General features: G+C 33.2%; 1 protein-coding gene across 1 annotated transcript in view; it reads left to right on the forward strand.

Annotated features, from left to right (window-relative positions):
* The window catches only part of LOC114326299 (leucine-rich repeats and immunoglobulin-like domains protein 2), an 831,802-nt gene that overhangs the window by 267,123 nt on the left and 542,607 nt on the right, over positions 1-22,072 (forward strand). The window contains exon 2 of the mRNA XM_028274612.2: positions 11,358-11,402. The gene's annotated coding sequence lies outside the window, so the exon portion shown is untranslated. The remainder of the gene's footprint in view (positions 1-11,357; positions 11,403-22,072) is intronic.

The raw sequence follows: 22,072 nt of genomic DNA on the forward strand, positions 1-22,072 counted from the left end.
TATGATATTTATATCATAAAAAGGGATTACTGTGAGATGTATGTTTTGTAATTTTAATAACTATTGAAAATTTTGAGTTTGATGGAGATACAACCTTGAGATTAAACATGAGTATTCGTAGAAAAAGGTTGTAAGTCGCCTAACAACCATATTACACTCTCTGTGTTAATTATTTTTCCAGTTTAACTATTAAAAGGTTGTATGTTTTGAGTTATTTGCAATATAGCTAGGAGAAAATGATATTTTATGGGATATTTAAACAAAATATCAACTAACAGTTTTCACAATTTTAATTGGAAATTATAAATTTTACAACAACAATAATATTCTATCACTATGAAAAAATTATGGTATAAAATATCTCAAATTTTTCGCAATTTTATTGCATATTTGTAAATATTTAATTCTAGACCATTTTACTTGATTACTTTAGTCTTTTACTATTAATATCTACTTCAAAATTAATATGTGTGTCCTTAAATACGTTAAAATTTAGAATTTGGTTCTGATTTAATTCAGTTGCTCTTCTGGAGCATATACGACTTAATGTTTTTTTCCGTTTTTTTATAAGGGCATGCATTGAATCACCCTCGTTTTGTGAATGTGCTATTTCGAAAAATACACGTGTAATGTTAATGTTACACTGTTTCACTATATAGAAGTATTTAGCAAAAACTATTGTATATTTATTTTGTCCACCGCAACTATCAAAATGGAGAAAAGTCCTTAAATCCTTTTTTTATTTTCATTTCGATAAATTGACTTATAAGATACACCCTATCTTTAAATACTTTATAAATTAAACATAAGTGCAACAAAGTTGTAACTCATTTAACAATATTGTTAATCGTCAAGTATAAAGAAAGTAAATATTTAACATAGGGGGTATCCAGTGTTACTGCCTTTTTTACGCTAAAATGGCGCACGTAAGTTAAAATACAACTTTTTTCAATGGAGTATTAGCCAAACTATTGAGAATTAAACTATGTCGTTTATATTGACGTGTGCGCAATTTTTTGCTGAATTCGCCTGTGTTGAAATCTGAAAATAGATGTAACTTGAGTTACAACCTTGTTCGATGGGGTTGTCGAAAAAACAATTTTTAAATATTTAAAATAGGGATTAAATGAGATGTAATCGTCCAGGAGCATCGGTATGGCGTTTATTGTTACAATGATTGCTTTTATTATTATCCTTAAAAGTTCGAATTTCATTATCTGAATTCCATCCCCCCATGTCAACCCGTTTTGCAGTTGCGTCATTCTTCATCTAAAATTTTTTAAATATTTAAAATAGTGATTAAATAAAGAGTAACAATCCGGAGCATCGGTGTGGCGTTTATTCTTACAATGATGGCCTTTAGTTTCATCCCAATTGATTCGAATTTCATTATCTTAATTGAATCCCCCCATTTTCAACCCTATCTACAGTGCGTCATTCTTGATCTAAAAATTTTTTTGTACAAAAAAACTATTTTTAAATATTTATTATGCCGTTTATTCTTACAGCGATGGCTCTTATTTTCATCCCTATTGGTCCGAATTTCATTATTTTAATTTAGGCCCCCCATTTTCAACCCTATTTACAGTTGCGTCATTCTTCATCTGAAACAAGGTCTAAAATGATGCGTATAATAACGACGCAACTACCCTGTGGTGGCTCAGCACATAGTTACAGTTCTGTCGCTTTTGTATCATCTGTATACAGTATTTAGAAGTTAATTATGCAATAAACAGAAATTGAGAAAATTTGCACTTACGTCATTCTTATTCCGGACCGGCGATATCAGAATTTCCTTTCGGAGAGATTGTCCACGTCTGTACAAGATCTTTTGAGACTTCAGACATGCTACAGGAGTCAGAGTATCATTGGCTACAATTAGAAGAAGAATTTTAGAGCCAGGTTTGAGAAGTCGTTTTCAGACCAGATCAGTATCAGTATAGATAGGCAGCGAATTCGTCTTTGCCCTTCACAGCTTTCAGTACTTTTAACTTTTTAGAAAGACTCTTTTAAAAAGAGGAAAAATTATTTTCACAGTTTATTATACTTTAACAATTTCATTGATTTATAAACTGCGGTAGAACCAACCTACTTCTGACAATTTTTCAATCGACAAACGAATGACTTACTTCGTTAAAGTTCAAATGAAATCAAAAATATGTAATAAAATTAAACACCTGACACCGAGTAAACAAGAAACTATTAACTTGAGTAATAAATTCCTATGACTCCTACAAAAGTGGTAATCCTATTATTATTTATTGTATACTCTTAAATTGTTTTCTAAGAAACAATGGTGTACTTACATTGTCAGTAAATTGTTAAAATCGGTAACTTAGTTTTCTTCGGACATAGATGTAATATCTTTCAAATAATCTAGTTGTAAATGTTGTAAAATAAAAGATTGATGTGTTCGAGAAACAGATATAATACTTAATTATTGTTCGAGTATAAAGCGAAATTTTTTATCAAAATAGCTTGCACGGACTCATTGATTGTTTCGCTAATAGATGGTTTAAATTTCAAGTAATGAAGAATTTGGGTCATGAAGGAAACAAAACATTTTCTCGAGTTTTGGAGATTTTCGACTCATGGAGTTGATTTAGAGGTTCTACTTTAATTAATTTATAAATTAACGTAAAGCTTGAAGAACGATTATAGATGTAAGCAAATATTGTTACCTAAAAATATTTAAAAAATCTACCCGTTACAGTTTTTTAACAATTCCCCAAACAAAAAACATATAATGCCATATAATGACATTTTTGAGTTCCTTTTATTAAAATATTATGTTTTTCATTGAAACTTTACGATAGAAAATGCAAATTTGTTTAAATACACACTAAATCACTATAAAATCGCATAAAATATTATATTGAAAAAAAGAAGATTTTTTGACCTTAAATATCCCATTTTTACGTCCCACAGAAGCTATATACCAATTTTTAGACAAATCGGAGATCCAAAATTTTTTTTGCTCCAAAATTGAGTGATTTGAAATGGAATCACCCCTATACAAAATATTACGAGCTACAAACTGGTACAAAAAAATACTAACGCCTTACCCCAAGCCAAGCCAAACAAACAACAAACGCCGATCCTGTACGAGACAAAAGTCACCAAAATTATTTGCTATTGAGGCAAATTGAGAAATGGCCGATCTCGCACATGCGCATAAAAATTTAGTTCATAGATAATCTGTCCGTGTCGGATAATCCGTCCGTGTGGTAGATATGTATTCTTGGTACAAATAACCATATTCTAGTTTACTAAATGATTAAACTACTTCTCAGCCCGGCAGCACCTGGCGCTTAACAGTGCTGAGCTCTAGACCATGAACTCAATTAAATTCTCAATACATAATCGTGCGCTTAAAGGAACACCTTTCTATTCAAAGGAACATCCAAATAAGTCACGTACCGGTGGTCAATACGCATCTAATACGACGAATACGACACATACTCCGAAATACAAATACCTATCCATACTTCATATCCGAATATTAAACAGTACACTTAACGCCCTGATCTAGAAGATTCTTCTTCTTCTTCTTCAGGTGCCATCTCCGCGACGGAGGTTGGCAATCGTCATAGCTATTTTAATTTTTGAGGCAGTAGCTCTAAATAGTTGTTTTGAGCTGCATCCAAACCATTCTCGCAGGTTCTTTAGCCATGAAATTCGTCTTCTTCCGATGCTTCTTCTGCCATCTAGAAGATTGCCATGTTAAAATGGAACTGGGTAGGACACATAAGAAGAATGGAAGACAACCGCTGGACAAAGCGAATTCTCGAATGGCGACCAAGGGCAACCAAAAGAAGTAGAGGCAGACCTCAAACAAGATGGACTGATGACATCAAGCGAATGGCTAGCCACGAATGTATGCAAAAAACAGCAAACAGATATGAATAAATACACCTAAGGAAGGCTTATGATTATGGTTACGGTACATTGGGAAAGGGCCCACTTGTGAGCCGTTCAGACGCTTAGACCTCTTACGGCGGGCCCATTGTATCACCCCTGTCTTATGGAACAGGTGCATAAGAACATAATCTTCGGCGTTTCTGGGATCCAGGCTACACCGGACTCCCATGTCTGTCAGAATCAGCAGGATCTGCAAATCTGAGCTCCTCCTGCCGATGCCACCCTGAACGTCTAATCACACAGAGGTCTTGTGGCCTCACACAAAGCTCCTCCTCCTCTATCTGTTCTCCTTCGTAAGGATGTAGTGGCGTCATGTAAGTCGTTTGACTATTTCTATCCAATCCTCTCTCTCTCATGTGCGTGTTGTTTTGCTTCGGAGAACGAGTAACCAGTCATGTCCCTTATTTGGTCCGACCATCGTAATGGAGATCTTCCTCTGGATCTTCTGCCCTCTATGTTGCCTTCAACTATCATTCGTTCCATGCCACAGAAAGCTATAAGTCTCTTAAAAGGCAACTCCCTCACCTGCCTCGGCTGCATAGATGCCGATCCCAGGATCTGTCACCTCTGATAGGCTTACATCCGACGATGGATGGCATAGGCGTAACCGGGGGGAGGGGTTGGGGGTTATAACCCCCCTCATTGGGATGGATTTTGAGCTCTATAGGCTTAACCTCCGCCATACCCCTTAGAGACCATCCAGTAGTTGTAACCCCCCTTTCCAGTAGTTGTAACCACCACCTTAGGATCATCTTGGTTACGCCTATGATGGATGGAGTAGCTGTTGATGATGATGATAGTATATTAACGCGATGTTATGCAGATTATTAAGCGACATGTGCGGCCTATTGCAAATCGTAAATAAATTTTTCCACCTACCTCTACCGAAAGTATGCTTTTCCGGACCTGATTGTAGGGAGCAAAGTTGTACTTTTCCTCCCTAGGGGGGAAAAGTAAAAGTGACGTCATGGTATTTCATTCATGAAATATAACTTATTTACGCCCTGTACAATATCTATTTTCTATTAGGTAAGTATCGATACATTTTAACGTTTATTTATAAAACACCCTGTATTTTGCAGGATGGTAAAAAACAGTAAATTGTTATTTTGATTTAACAATGTTTACATTAATAATTTGACTTATATTTGACAGTTGACAGTTATATTATACCTACTTGTTAGTTTTAGTTCTAATAAATTTTGTTGGTTAGTTACATAAATAAATTAAATAAAAATGAAAAAATGACTTGTTATTTGAGGAAGGTGGAAAAACCATATGTATAACATGGGAGTAAAGTGCCTTTTCCTCCCTTGAATGATTACTGCCCTCCGCTACGCGTCGGGCAGTAAACTTCATTCTCGGGAGGAAAAGTAGTACTTTCCTCCCTTGTTATACAAATAGCTATTTCCACCTACCTCTACCAAAAGTATACTTTTCCTGATCTGATTTTAGGGAGCAAAGTCGTACTTTTCCTCCCTAGGGAGTAAAAGAAAAAGTGCTGTCATGGTATGACATTGATGAAATATCTTATTGACGCCCTATTCGTGGTGTGCAAGTACTTGGAGGCGATACGAGAAACGATCGTGCGAGAATAGCGGAGAAATATTGTAACTTTCTTAAATAATTCATTGTCAATTGAAATTGTCAAATTGACGTATATTTCATATCTACTGTCAATGAAGAAATAAAATTATATATTGCTCCACAATATTGATATGCTATGCAATTATTATATAAAGGTAAATGTAATTAATTGTATTTTGCTTGCATTACTGCATTTTAATAACTAACTTTATTTACTACATACAATTGTTTACGTTTTAATAACATAACCTGAATCTTATTTTTTCTTCTTATTATTTTTTTGGACTATGGCCTTGACAATTATCCAGCAACCAGGATTATATGATTGGCCAATATAATTAAAAGTACGAATAAAAATGCAGAGCGAACAAACCAGGTGTCGCTTTTCCGAACTTGCACGGTCCCAATACAGTATTCTATTATCTCTTACGTAATTATTTATACATTTTAACGTTTATTTGTAGAACACCCTGTATTATGCAGAATGATAAAAAACAGTAAATTGTTATTTTGGTTTAACAATGTTTACATTAATAATTTGACGTATATTTGACAGTTGACAGTTCTACTGTACCTACTTGTTAGTTTAAGTTCTCTAATAAATTTTGTTAGTTAGTTAAATAAATAAATTATGTATTTAAAAATGAAAAAATGACTTGTTATTTGAGAAAGGTAGAAAAATCATATGTATAACATGGGAGTAAAGTGCCTTTTCCTCTCTTGAATGATTACTGTCCTCCGCTACGCGTCGGGAAGTAAACTTCATTCTCGGGAGGAAAGTAGCACTTTCCTCCCTTGTTATACAAATAGCTATGTCCACCTACCTCTACCGAAAGTATACTTTTCCTCACCTGATTGTAGGGAGCAAAGTCGTACTTTTTCTCCCTAGGGAGTAAAAGTGACATCATGATATATCATTGATGAAATAACTTATTGACACCCTATAAATTGTTCTATTATTATCGATTACGTAAGTATCTATACATTTTAACGTTTATTTATAGAACACCCTGTATTTTGCAGAATAGTGAAAAACAGAAAATTGTTATTTTAAATTAACAATGTTTACATTAATAATTTGACTTATATTTGACAGTTGACAGTTATAATGTATGTACCTACTTGTTAGTTTTAGTTCTCTAATAAATTTTGTTAGTTAGGGACTTAAATAAATTATTTGAAAATGAAAAAATCACTTGATATTTGAGGAAGGTGGAAAAATCATATGTATAACATGGGAGTAAAGTGCCTTTTCCTCCCTTGAATGATTACTGCCCTCCGCTACGAGTCGGGCAGTACACTTCATTCTCGGGAGAAAAAGTAGCACTTTCCTTTCTTTTTATACAAATAGCTTAAAAATACAATTTTTTCAATCGGGCCATATTTTCACGGCCATCGTAATAATATTTCAAATAATTTTTGTTGCAATTATTAATGTTTGGCTTAAAGAATCACGAATAACGCACAAATTAAAGCAGTTAGCTATATGGAATGCTTGAGAAATAAAAAAGTAGCATAAAATATAATTTCAGTACAATACTAAAATACAGGGTGTTCCGTTTAAGAAACGTCAAAAATACTCATTCCGAGTTTCCACCAACCCTGTATACTAAAATGAAACATTTCGATACATTAATAATTTTTAACAATAGTAGACTATATTAAAAGTTATTTGAACATAAATAAAGTTTTTGATGTCAAATCAGTCCAATTCTACAGGGTGTTAATGTTGCTACGATATTAATAAAAAAACGTAATGATCTTTTAAATTATCCTGTATAATATTACAAAATCTAATACTTTAAGAAACAAGACATCGAGAAGAATACAAAAATGTAAATATATACAATATACAGGGTGTCCTTTTAAAAAATCGAAGTTATAAGGAACTTCCGGTATAACCGGAATAACTTCCGGTATACCCGTAGATGAAAATATCTTCATTAAACACAAATATATTTTCAACATATATCTTAACACTGGATAAACATGTCTCATATGTGCGTAATTTTATTTCAAATACTTATTATTTATTTTTATTTAAACTGAAGTATACGGATGAGTACGAAGTAAAACGAAAATTTAAAACGTGAAAAATGGGCTCTCTGGGAAACAAGAAGATTCGTTCTGTTTGAAAATCAGATTTTATAACCCTATTCGGCATTTCTTTTCTCTTTCGAAGATTGGAGAAAGAGATATGAAAGACATGAACGATGCTTAACTGCTTATAGCTGCTACAAAATGAATATTGATTGAAAATCATATCTGGAAGGGTGAAATTTTATAAAAATACTAAAATTTGAAGTACAGGGAATCAGTTAAAGTGTATTATTTTATTATAAGTAAAGTCCGAATTATTAGCATTTTTCGTTGTTGCTTTTAATTAATGATTTTTAGAAAAAAATGTCATTTTAATATTGTCATAATTTAAATAATATAACTGTATGGCGAGGGCTCGAATTATACACCAATAACTTACAAATTTTTACAGATTAGAGAACCACCAACATAGTTACTATATGTCCACACTAGGGATGGAGGTTGTTGACAAAACACCGGTTTTCAATTATACCGGGCTTTTTACTTACGGTTTAACCTAGCGGTTATAACCGGTTAAAAAACCGGTTATTCCAAAAACTTGTGTTCGGTCTTTTTAATCAGTAGCCGATATCTATTAGGACACAATATTACATACACATTGCACTTTAGTTTGCGAGACTCCATTCGAATTGGTGTCAATATTATCGATATCGATACTATTAAAAGAATATATCGATACCAAGATAATCAATGGATATACAAACGGTTTAAGATGGCTTGTAGTAGTGCATATCTTATAATGTTTCTCGGTCATTCTTCATTCTTCTGAGAACCTCGTCATTTACAACTAGTCTTATAAGTGGTCTCGGTTATTCTTCATTCTTCTGAGAACCTCCTCATTTACAACTAGTTTTATAAGTGGTCTCGGTTATTCTTTATGCTTCTGAGAACCTCGTCATTTACAACTAGTCTTATAAGTGGTCTCGGTTATTCTTCATTCTTCTGAGAACCTCTGAGAACTAGTCTTATAAGTGGTATCGGTTATTCTTCATTCTGAGAACCTCCTCATTTACAACTAGTCTTATAAATAGTCTCGATTATTCTTCATTCTTCTGAGAACCTTCTCATTTACAACTAGTCAGTCAACGACATTTTAACTACTCTCCGATATAGAAACATCCCAAATTCTTCCAATGTTCTGCACAAATCGCCGTTCAAAATCCACGATTCAACACCTTAAAAAAGGACATAAAAGATGTAGCATCGCCCCATTCTTACTTTTATTCCAAGAGCGAGGTTATGGCTCTTCAAGGAGGCCCTCATCCTGTTAAAGGTGGATCTAACTCTTAACATTTTCATGAGCGCTCTTATATTATTCTTGTTGGTCCATTCTTCATTTGTTATGGTACCGATCTAACAGTACTTCGTCACTCTTTCTACTGGGGTTTGATTGACGTAGATTTAACATTCTCTTGTCTTTTTCTTGCTAATTTTCATGAGCTTTGTGCTCTATATTTACAGTTATCTATAATTTTGGTTCACTGATGGAAAGATATTCGATCTATATTAGCAAAATCCATGTTTATCATCCAGCCAATACTAGGTTTGAAAAATAATACTCGTATGTGTACTAGCTTATATTATAGCTTTTATTTCATATACAGGGTGTTTGGTAAAGAATGGGCCATAGCTTAACCTTAGATTCCTGAGCTTAAAATAGGTCGATTTAAGCTAACTTACCTTAGTGCAAAAGTTAATAATAATCTAAATACAGGGTGTCAAAGTTAAACTTTTATTTTATTTATTTTTGATTATTTCCTGACAGGCATGGGACAACATGAAATTTGGTAAGTGGTGCTGGTTTTGTACAATCTACTAAATTATGTTAAACAAACGTTTCTGGCTACTACCAGAGGCGTACGACGGAGGAACATAAATGGTTTACCCTTCCCAAATTCTACGCCACTGGCGGGATTGCTATTTTAGTGCAATTTTTTGATTCTATAATACTTTTTATGTAAAAAACATACTCTTCATTCGTAACGATAAAGCCATTAGTTTTCGAGATATTTGAAGCTAAAAACGAAGGAGCATAATATATATTATATTAATCAAAATAAGTGTGACTTTTCATTTTTAACTTCAAATATCTCGAAAACTCATGACTTTATTGTTACTAATGAAAAGTATATTATTTGCAGAGAAAATATTGGAGAATATAAAAATTATGCTAAAATAGCAGTTTCAGAAAATAGCAGTGGGAAAGGTCAACCATTCACTTTCCCCTATCGTACGCCTCTGGTATTAACCACAAACGATTATTTAACATAATTTAGTAGGATGTACAGTACCTACAGTTTCTGCCAAGTACCATAAGGATATGTCAAATAGTTTTATAGTATCGGGCACACATACTTCTTAAAGTTTAAAATAAAGAATAAATTTTAACTATTTATAATGGGAAATAAGCCACAATATTATTAAAAAATGATTTTTATTAACGTTTCGACGCCAAAATCGGGTGCCGTTGTCAAAATACAAAATACTACTAGTAGTATTTTGTATTTTGACAACGGCACCCGATTTGGGCGTCGAAACGTTAATAAAAATCATTTTTTAATAATATTTTGGCTTATTTCCCATTATAAATAGTTAAAATTGTAAAGATGCCACAAGAAAATAGCTTCAGAACAACATAAAGAATAAATTATTAAAAAAAAAAGAATACTTTAAAATAATTTGACATATCCATGTGATACTTCGCAGAAAGTGTAGGCACTGTACACCCTAATAAATTATGTTGAATAATCGTTTCTGGCTACTACCAGATGCGTACGACAGGGGAAAGTGCCCCGTAGAAAAATTCTACGCCCCTGATGAAGCTGCTATTTTATCATAATTTTTAGATTCTTCAATACTTTCTCTGCAAATAACATAATCTTCATTCGTCCCGATAAAGTCATGAGTTTTCGAGAGATTTGAAGTTAAAATGATTATTTAAAATGGTTATTTTGATAAATGTATTATTCTTCTTCGTTTTTAACTTCAAATATCTCGAAAAGTAATGGCTTTATCGTTACGAATGTAAAGTATGTTCTTTAAATAGAAAGTATTGGAGAATCAAAAAATTGCACTAAAATATCAATTCCGCCAGTGGCGTAGAATTTGGGAAGGGTCAACCATTCACGTTCCCCCGTCGTACGCCTCTGGTAGTAGCCAGAAACGTTTATTTAACATAATTTATTAGATTGTACAGTACCAGCACCGCACTTACCAAATTTCGTGTTGTTGACCCATGTCTGTCAGTAAATATTCAAAAATAAATAAAATAAAAGTTTAACTTTGACACCCTGTATTTCGGTTATTATCAACTTTTGTACTAAGGTAAGTTAGCTTAAATCGACCTATTTTAAGCTCAGGAATCTAATGTTAAGCTATGGCCCATTACTTACCAAACATCCTGTATATTTTGGGTAAATATATAAGGGTGGATTAATATATGGACCCCATAACATATAATAAAACTTTCCCATTTCTTCCATTATCATTATTTTGTAACTTATCCGGTTTTTCATCGTTTATTACTAAGAAAAAACCGGTTATAACCGGGACAAAAAAATAACCGGAAAATCCGATTATTGCGGAGTAATAAAACCGGTTTTAGGGTAAAACCGGTAGAGTTTCTAATCCCTAGCAGAATCTGTATACATTTTTCAACATACTAATCAATCAATTTTAAGCAGTTAATATATTAATCAATACAAATTATTTTTAATTCTAAATTATTTACTTGTTTATTTTATTTTCAGGTAAGAGATTTGCTGTCCATCCCTTGTTCGATAGTTTTGAAACATGTAAGTTATATACTATATTCCTTTCACCAAAATAGGTTAAAATTATGAGAAATCTACTCAACATTAGCGATTCATAGTGAAACTCTATCTTTTTATTAAATTTTTAAGACATTATAACTGTATATTAGCTATATTCATTACTGCTATGTTGTTTGATATATTATACGCTTTCCTCTGATTAGTCGTATTACTGTCTAGAGATTTTACTTAAATCAAACTTGATCTCAGAGATAGCTAAAACAAAGATATCGTGGGCGTACTGGGAAAATCCACTAACTCCATTTTATTCAAAGTACCAAAAGGTCTTATCATACCAGCCGACGAGTAAAAAAGTTAAATTCTAATTAATATTCGCTTAAAGTTTTTGCAAAAGTTAAAAACGCGTTTTGTGAATGTGTTATTTTAACGATAAACATTGGTAAGGTGACTTTATTTAAATACATATTATAGACGACTTTAAAAATAGGCCAGTATTTACTGGCCCCAAATAATTGATATTTTGGCATACAAAATATCAATTTCTACATCATGGCATCCTCATCTACGTCAACTCAACCTACTTCTACACCAGACCAACAATCTCTAGAACCTAAAAGCTACTCTTCCGTAACCAGACAACCAACCGCTAATGTTTTTCCATCGAGAAACCAAGCAATTGTGTTCGACGCAATTGACAACACCAAAATTGAAGATTACCTCCACAGTTTAAGCCAAATTATTCGACCAATAAATATTATTTTCTGTTCAAAGCTATCCAACAACAGAATGTGCATTTACTTAGCAAATGAAAAATTAGTGGACGACTTTATTACCAACCACGGAAAAATCAAAGTTAATCAACAACTCTTACAAGCACGACGACTAATCACACCCAGCCAACGACTAGTACTTTCAGGCGTATGTCCATCTATTCCACACTCAATCTTAGAATCCGAATTGCAAGCACTTGGTGTCAACCTTTTGTCACCCTTATCATTTCTCCGTATAGGGACTTCCAGTCCTGAGTTCCAGCATATATTAAGCTTTAGGCGACAAACCTATATATCCCCTTTAACCAACCATACCTTACCCGATTCTTTTATTATAACCCACGAGGAGACATCATATAGAATATGGATATCTTTAGACAACCAGACTTGTCATATATGCAAAAACACCAAGCATTCAGCAAAAGACTGTCCAACTAAGGCATCTGTATCAGGTGACACCACTTCAATTCCTCAAAATACAGAATCAGGTGAGAACTCTATGAAAATAATTACAATCAGGCGACTAAAGAACTAACGAGTGGCATCCCACAAAATAAAACCGAACTTAACGATCAAGTTGTACAAAATGAAACACTAAGCACAGACCTCCAAACTAACCAAATAGAAACAGATCCAATATCACAAAAACGCACAGTTTCTGAGCGTTCTCCAACTCCTTCATCAGAACACGCTTTTGAAGTACCAAAAAAACAAAGAGAAAAAGACTAAATTAAACCAAGGCAATAAACCAAAAAAGACGTTAGAAGAAATGCTGAAACCTACAGAAGAATTATTTAGAGACCAAAATTCCAGTTATCCCTTAAACTATGATCAACTAATAGATTTCTTCGAAAATTGTACAGGCTCTTCCGACCCAATAAGCATTACAAAAATGTATACCAATGAAATTTCTGAAGTTACAGACCTACTGACAAAAATTTATCCTAAACTAATTGACCGAAAAATTAAAAGTACATGCACCCGAATAAGAAATAAAATTTTACGACAGATTGATCCGGACTTCCATACCGAACCAGAACGCGACACCTCTACGGACACATATTAAAATATCAATATCATTCACTAGTTTAATTCAATGGAATCTGAATGGGTATTACACCCATTTAGAAATGTTGCAAATACTAATCTCAAAATACAGACCAATGATTCTATGTTTACAAGAAACTAATTTTAAAAACAACACTGCACATAAACTAAAAAACTTTAATTGTTTCTTTAAAAATCGACAACATGCTAAAATCGCCAGTGGAGGAGTAGCCATATACATAAAGGACGACATTAATAGCACAGCAATACCACTAGATACAAACATTGAGGCAATTGCAGTCAGAATCCAAGACGTAACTAGTTTTTCCGTATGTAACATATACATTCCCCCCAATCAAGAACTTAACCATAACGAAATATCGGATCTTTTAGAACAAATACCTACTCCACGGTTAATTGTCGGGGACTTCAACGCACATAATCCTTTATGGGGTTCAAAAAAATTAACACATCTTGGTAGAAAAATAGAAGTACTTCTTGAAAAACTCAACCTAAATTTATTTAATGATGGACAAGATACCCGTTTCGACATAAGAACGGGCGAGGGTTCTGCTATCGACCTATCTATATGTGAACCATCAATAACGCATACACTTTCATGGGATGTATTACCAGACCCATACGACAGCGACCATTATCCTATTTTAATCCATAACGAAGATGCATCTACAGCTATACCAGAAGCAAAATGGAACTTAAAAAAAAATTGAAGGTACTCGTGGGAGTGCCGACAGAAGTGAAAACTTCTTATAGTATATACATTACGATCTCAATGCTTTTACCCCATCCTAAAAGAAGTGCTGTACCTATATCACATACGATATGCGCGATGCATATGCCCTATGCTATTTATGTATACATACACATAATTTATATATGTACAAAATTGATTTCAGCGAAGTGATGACCATAAAGAAATTTTCAATTCAAAAATTTATTTCGTCGAAGCGATAACGGTCGCTAATTTAATAATTTTCCCCATCCAAAAAGTGCACAACGTCCCTCAAGAAGTTTTCACTTCAAATATTTATTTCGTCGAAGCGATGATAGTTGCTAATTTATTACTTTTTTACATCGAAATAGTGCACAACGTCCCTAAATAAGTTTCACTTTAAATATTTATTTCGTCGAAGCGATTACGGCCCTAATTCTATACTTTTCCTCCATACAAAAAGTGCACAACGTCCCTAAAAAAGTTTTTACTTAAAAAATTTATTTCGTCGAAGCGATGACGGTCGCTAATTTAATAATTTTTCCTTATCCAAAAAGTGCACAACGTCCCTCAAGAAGTTTTCATTTCAAAAATTTATTTCGTCGAAGCGATGAAGGTTCGCTAATATAATATTTTCCCCATCCAAAAAGTGCACAACGTCCCTCAAGAACTTTCCACTTCTAAAATTGATTTCATCGAAGCGATGACGGTCGCTAATTTAGTACTTTTTTCCATCGAAAAAGTGCACAACGTCCCTAAAAAAGTTTCACTTCAAATATTTATTTCGTCGAAGCGATGGATGACAGTCCCTAATTCAATACTTTTCGCCCGTCCAAAATGTGCACAACGTCCCTAAAGAAGTTTCACTACAAATATTTATTTCGTCGAAGCGATGACGGTCCCTAATTTAGTAATTTATCCCCATCCAAAAAGTGCACAACGTCCCTAAAGAAATTTTTGACTTCAAACATTTATTTTGTCGAAGCGATAAAGGTCGCTAATTTAATATTTTTATCCATCCAAAAAGTGCACAACGTCCCTCAAGAAGTTTCCACTTCAAAAATTGATTTCATCGAAACGACGACGATCGCTAATTTAATACTTTTTTCCATCGAAAAAGTGCACAGCGCCCCTAAAGAAGTTTCACTTCAAATATTTATTTCGTCGAAGCGATGACGGTCTCTAATTCAATACTTTTCCCCCATCCAAAAAGTGCACAACGTCCCTCAAGAAGTTTTCACTTTACAAATTTATTTCATCGAAGCGATGACGGTCGTGATGACGGTCAATAATTTAATACTTGTTTCCATCCAAAAAGAGCACAACGTCTCTAAAGAAGTTTTCACTTCAAATGTTTATTTCGTCGAAGCGATGACGGTCGCTTATTTATAACTTTCTCCCCATTCAAATTTAATAATATTTCCCCATCCAAAAAGTGCACAACGTCCCTAAAGAAGTTTTCACTTCAAAAATTTATTTCGCCGAAGCGATGACGGTCGCTAATTCAATACTTCTTCCCCATCTAAAAAGTGCACAACGTCCCCAAAAGAAGTTTTTACTTTAAAAATTTATTTTGCCGAAGCGATGACGTTCGCTAATTCAATACTTTTTCCCCATCTAAAAAGTGCACAACGCCCCTAAAGAAATTTTCACTTCAAAAAATGATTTCGTCGAAACGATGACGGTCGCTAATTTAACACTTTTTCCCCATCCAAAAAGTGCACAACGACCCTTAAGAAGTTTTCACTTCAAAAATTTATTTCTTCGAGGCGATGACGGTCGCAACGGCGGTCGCCAATTTAATACTTTTTCCCATCCAAAAAGTGCACAACGTCCCTAAAGAACTTTTAACTTCAATACATATACGTACAAAATATTTATTTCGCCGAAGAGATGACGGTCGCGATGACGGTCGCGAAATAAATCCTTTTTTTCTATCGAAAAATAGGTTTTACATTTATTTTAAATTTAAATACTTCTATACAATTTATGTATAGATACACATAATATAGAAAATTAAAAAAAATTATTTCGTCGAAGAGATGACGGTCGCTATGACGGTCGCGAAATAAATCCTTTTTCACCATCCAAAAATAGGTTTCACATTTATTTTAAATTTTAATACTTCTACACAATTTATATATACATACACATAAAATATATATATATATATATATATATATATATATATATATATATATATATATATATATATATATATATATATATATATATATATGTACCTACAAAATTTATTTCGCCGGAGAGATGACCGTCGCTATGATGGTCGCGAAATTAATATTTTTTCCCCATCGTAAAATAGGTTTTATATTTATTTTAAATTTAATACTTCTATACAATTTATATATACATACACATAATAAATTAATATATATACAAAATTTATTTCGCCGAAGAGATGACGGTCGCTATGATGGTCGCGAAATTAATCTTTTTTTCCCCATCGTAAGATAGGTTTTATATTTATTTTAAATTTAATACTTCTATACAATTTATATATACATACATATAATAAATTAATAAATATATACAAAATTTATTTCGCCGAAGAGATGACGGTCGCTATGATGGTCGCGAAATTAATCTTTTTTCCCCATCGTAAAATAGGTTTTACATTTATTATAAATTTAAATACGTCTACACAATGTATATATACATACACATAATATATAGTATGAGCGATGACGGTCGCAATGACGGTCGCAATGACGGTCGCGATGAGGGTCGCGATGACGGTCGCGAATTCAATGCTTTTTCCCCTATCCAAAGAAAGTGCACAACGTGCCTAAAGAAGTTTTCACTTCAAAAATGCGGATTGGACGAAATTTCAAAATCATATCGAACGCAACTTGCATGCCATAAATGAAAATAGTAATGTGAACGAAGAGGTAGATTTCATTACAAAACTAATAATAGATTCAGCAGATAAAAATATTGGAAAAATTAACTTCAATAGTAAATTCCATCCAGTTCCTTGGTGGAATCATGAATGTCGACAAGTAATACAACAATCCAAAAAAGCGTTTAATAAATTCAAACGACAGAAAAATGAACAAAACTCTTTAGAATTTAAACATTAAGAGCTATAGCCAGATTTACTATTAAAAAAGCTAAGCGCGAATCTTGGAAAACATACGTTTCAACAATTGACAGTTCTACTCCAATGACAACTGTATGGAAAAAAGTAAAAAGAATATCGGGTGCAAAATCACACAAGTCAATAAATCTGTTAGAGCAAAATAATATAATATATAAATCCCAAAAGGAAATATCAAATATGAAACGTATATACTGGCATTAGTTTATGAAAAAAATTCAAGCGACGCAAACTATTCACCAAATTTCTTAAGGAACAAAAGAAATGAAGAAAGATATACCATATATTATGAAGATCAAAATAATAGTGAAATAAACTTTCCAATATCGATGGATGAATTAGAAGCGGTAATAAAAAACTGTAAGAACTCGTGCCCTGGACCAGATAATATACCCACTATTTTTCTAAAAAACCTCACCTACCCATCTAAAGAACACTTACTCAGCATTTTCAACTTAATCTTCTCGAAAAGTTTATTTCCAAAATCGTGGAGAAATTCAATAATAATTCCTATTCCTAAGCAAAGTAAATCAAAATCAGATCCCGAAACATATAGGCCAATATCTCTTACTTGTAGTATGGGCAAAATGCTAGAGAAAATAATAAATAACAGACTAATGTGGTATCTGGAATAAAAAAAATTAATTATACCAGAACAGAGTGGCTTCAGAAAACATCGTTCTGCTGTAGACAATCTTATTGACGTAGAATCGGAAATACATGAGGCTTTTGCAATTAAACAACATTGTATCGGAATATTTTTCGACATTCGTAAAGCCTACGACACGGTTTGGAAATTATCAATATTAAAAACTCTTAGCGAATGGAAAATTAGAGGTAATATACTCAAATATATATCAAACTTATTAGAAACTAGACTCTATTACCGCAAAAATTAAACATCCTGTAAAAGCTAGGCTATATGCAGATGATTTGGTTATACTTTGTAGAGGAAAGAACCCAACAACCATCCATAACCATGTCCAAAAAGCCATAAATCATATTGAAGAATGGTCATCCACAAGTGGACTTCAGTTTAATACCCTTAAAACCAAAGCAGTGTGTTTTACAAAAAGTCACCAAATACAACTGAAGAACTTATACTTAAATGGAGCACAGGTTAAATATGTAGACGAAGTTAGATTTCTCGGTATGATATGTGATCAAAAACTAACTTGGAAAATACATTTAGAATATTTAAAAAGGTCATGTCAGCCTGGAATAAATTTGTTACGATCACTTGCAAACAAAAAATGGGGCGCCGACTCGTCTATATTACTACATATCTACAAGGCCCTAGTACGCTCCAAACTTGACTACGGCTCAATCGTTTACAACTCCTCAAAAAAACGTACTTAAAATCAATAGATGTGATTCAAAATACAGGTCTTCGAATTTCTTTAGGAGCACACCACACAAGTCCAATACAAACTCTATACTGGGAGACTGGAGAGATCCCACTCACGTTTAGAAGACAATATCTAAGTCTTTCTTATGCCGCTGCAGTATCCTCTAATCAAGATAACCCAGTTATACACAACGTATTTGCTGACCGCTTTAAAAGTTGTTTCCAAAACTCAAATAGAACTGATCACCCTTTTTATTACCGCATACAAACTTACTTATCAAAAATAGGTATTCATTTTCCAGACACCTACGATATTTCCGCAATCCAAACCCCTCCTCCTTGGACAATTCGCCTTCCCTCTACTGATACCAGCTTATTGCGACTAAACAAATCAGAAACGCCTGCAAGTCAAATCAATCAAGAATTTCTTAAAATATTAAGCAAATATGGTAGCTGCTTCAAAGTTTACACCGATGCCTCCAAAAACGAAGACGGAACTGGCGCAGCAATCTACTCGTCAGATTACACAGCAGCTTATAAGTTACCTTCATATACAACAACGTTCTCCGCTGAACTCTTTGCTATTCTAAAGGCATTGGCTCTGATAGTTAACAAAAATAATAAGAGAAACATCATTATCACAGATTCTCTCAGCTCAATATTGGCATTAAAACAACTCTATTCTGATCATCCACTACTACTTTTCATTAAAAATGAACTAAAATATGCAGAAAATATGAATATTAAAGTTAATTTTATTTGGGTACCATCTCATACTGGAATCGAAGGTAACGAGGTTGTGGACAAAATAGCAAAGAATGCACCTAATAACCCAAACGCAGAAGAGAACATGAAAACCCTACACACCGACCTGAAAGCATATTTCAAAGTAAATACTTTTAAAATATGGCAGGATACATGGAGGGACTCATCAACTAAGCTATACGAAGTTGACATTAACCACAATCAAATTCCACAATTCAAAAACAGAAGAGAGCAAGTAATCTTCACTCGTCTCCGGATTGGCCATACTCGATTAACCCATGACTACATACTCCAACGTGCCGATCAACCTGTGTGTGATTTGTGTAGAAGTGTCCTTACCGTAAAGCATTGTTTATTGCAGTGTCCGAAGTATAAAGTGCAACGAAAAAAGTGCAACATACCACCAACATTAAAAAGTGCACTCGGAAAAGACAGTGATACAAAAAGCATCTTCACATTCCTCAAAGACTGCAACCTCTTACCAAAAATATAGTATTTTACTTTACTTTGTATAGATTTAGAGCTTTTTATAATTTCCTACTGTTATGTTTAAAATCTATTTATAAGTTATAATCTTGTAACACAATCCATACACGCTAATAACCCTGCGTGGTTGATGCGTAATGTAAGAAAAAAAAAAAAAAAAAAAAAAGTACCAAAACTTGAACAGCCAATGTACCCGATTTTTAAGAGGTAAGCCATAAGGTAAAATATTGTTTAAGCGTTTTTCTCCAAACTTTACTTTTGTGAGTTAGTGGATTTTCCCAGTACGCCCACGATATATAAAAACTATATAATACGCTCCATAATAACGTATGGAAGTGAGACTAAAGGCGGGTTTACATTACTAGTGAATAACGAACGTGGTTCACACTAAAAAACAAGCGTTATCTACGCTTCTGTGCAATACGTTTCGTGAGAAACGTTATTGTGTTTACACTGGGCACGAGAGTTTTATGTGTTAGTAGTGGACATGGCATCATCATTTGTATTAGAGACTACTATTACAACCTGCGAAATAATAGCTATTATTTCTCTAGTACATGTTTTGCTGTAAAATTTTCAATTTCAAGCTGAGCAACAATTCTTTCTTCTGCTGAGTTTCATGCGTTATTCAGAGTACAGGAATCAGTCCAGAGTACAGGATCACTTTCGTACAATTCTACAAATCTAACATATTATGGTCTCCCGTTTATTCAGACGCTCATTTTTGAGGATAAAGGCACGTGCATAATCAAATACAAACTCTCTACGACTGTCTTTAAAGCGTGAAATATTTAACATGTTTAATGTCTACCGTGGCGTGGCGTAGGCTGCACGAACATATGTTTACATTAATCGTGTAGCACGGACCAACTACGTAAGCGTGAGCCACGTTCGTTATTCTCTAGTAATGTCAACCTGCCTTTAGACTCGATGAACAGTTGCGTGTTTTCAAGCTGCGTGTACGCTGTGAGTAAGCTACGTGCGATCGCTGGCGGTTCAGAAGAAGTACACTTCGCCTCAAAAAAACTGGTATACTAAATTCGCTCTATCGAGATTCACTTTAACACTGACGTTAGTAATTTCTTTTTTGGAAAGTTCAGTTGTCAAAAGTGACTGGAAATTACTGCACAACCAACGCACCTGCTCATAGCCAATATTATTAATAGTAAACAGACATAAAAGTAACATAAACCTTACGCCAATCAATAATTATTTATTTACACGATTATAATGTATTGATAGCAAATGAGAAAATTATTTATTGTACAAAATAAAAATATTTTGTAGAAATAAACTCCACAAAATTTTATGAGATTAGTAGACACTCCCACTATGTCTAATAATTCTTCTTTTTTTTTTTTTAATGAAAGATTAAGTTGATTTTAGCAGTTAATAGTGTGAGGTAAGAATTTTTGTGTTGTATGTTTCCTATTCCGAATGTGTCAAAGTGAATCTCGGTAGAGCGAATTCAGTATACAACTCTTATACGCTCTGAGCTTCGCTGGTGTCGCTACTAGCGGATTACTAATGCAACTTTCGCCGGTAATTTTTAAATTTATTATTTAATTGTTATCGCTTAATATTTACAACGCAAAAAGTAATTAAATTGTAATCGATTTTTTTAAGATTTTGCAAATAATTTAAACGTTCTATTAATGAAATATTAATTTCGTACTTCGGATACTTCCACAATTCTCGTGTAGATGGCGCTTAGATTAATTTATAATTACATATTACGATATATTAAAAAAATTTAAAATCAGTATTTAAAACGTAAGTATATTTAAGGTAAAAATATACACCACAGCTTTGACCAACTAATATTTTTTCCTATTAATGTTTTTAATTTCAATGTTTTAAATTAATCACTTTGACATTTATGTCAAATTTCCACCGAACGTTCACTGATTTGTCACTACTGGAACTCACGAATGGCGGGATATTTAAAATTCCTTGAGCGCCAGTAGTGACAAATCAGTTCGGTGGAAATTTGACATAAATTTCAAAGTGACTAATTTAAAACATTTAAATTAAAAACATTAATAGGAAAAAATATTAGTTGGTCAAAGCTGTGGTGTACTGTATTTTTACCTTAAATATACTTACGTTTTAAATACTGACTTTTGAAGTTTTTTTAATACATATATCGTAATATGTAATTATAAATTAATCTAAGCGTCATCTACACGAGAATTGTGGAAGTATCCGAAGTAAGAATTTAATATTTCATTAATAGAACGTTTAAACGATTTGCAAAATCTTAAAAAAATCGACTACAATTTAATTACTTTTTGCGTTGTAAATATTAAGCAATAACAATTAAATAATAAATTTAAAAATTACTGGCGAAAGTTGCATTAGTAATCCGCTAGTAACGACACCAGCGAAGCTCAGAGCGTATAACCGAAAATCGCGTTTTTCAAG

The sequence above is a fragment of the Diabrotica virgifera genome, chromosome 4 (assembly GCF_917563875.1).
Source record: "Diabrotica virgifera virgifera chromosome 4, PGI_DIABVI_V3a".
Taxonomy (NCBI): domain Eukaryota; kingdom Metazoa; phylum Arthropoda; class Insecta; order Coleoptera; family Chrysomelidae; genus Diabrotica; species Diabrotica virgifera.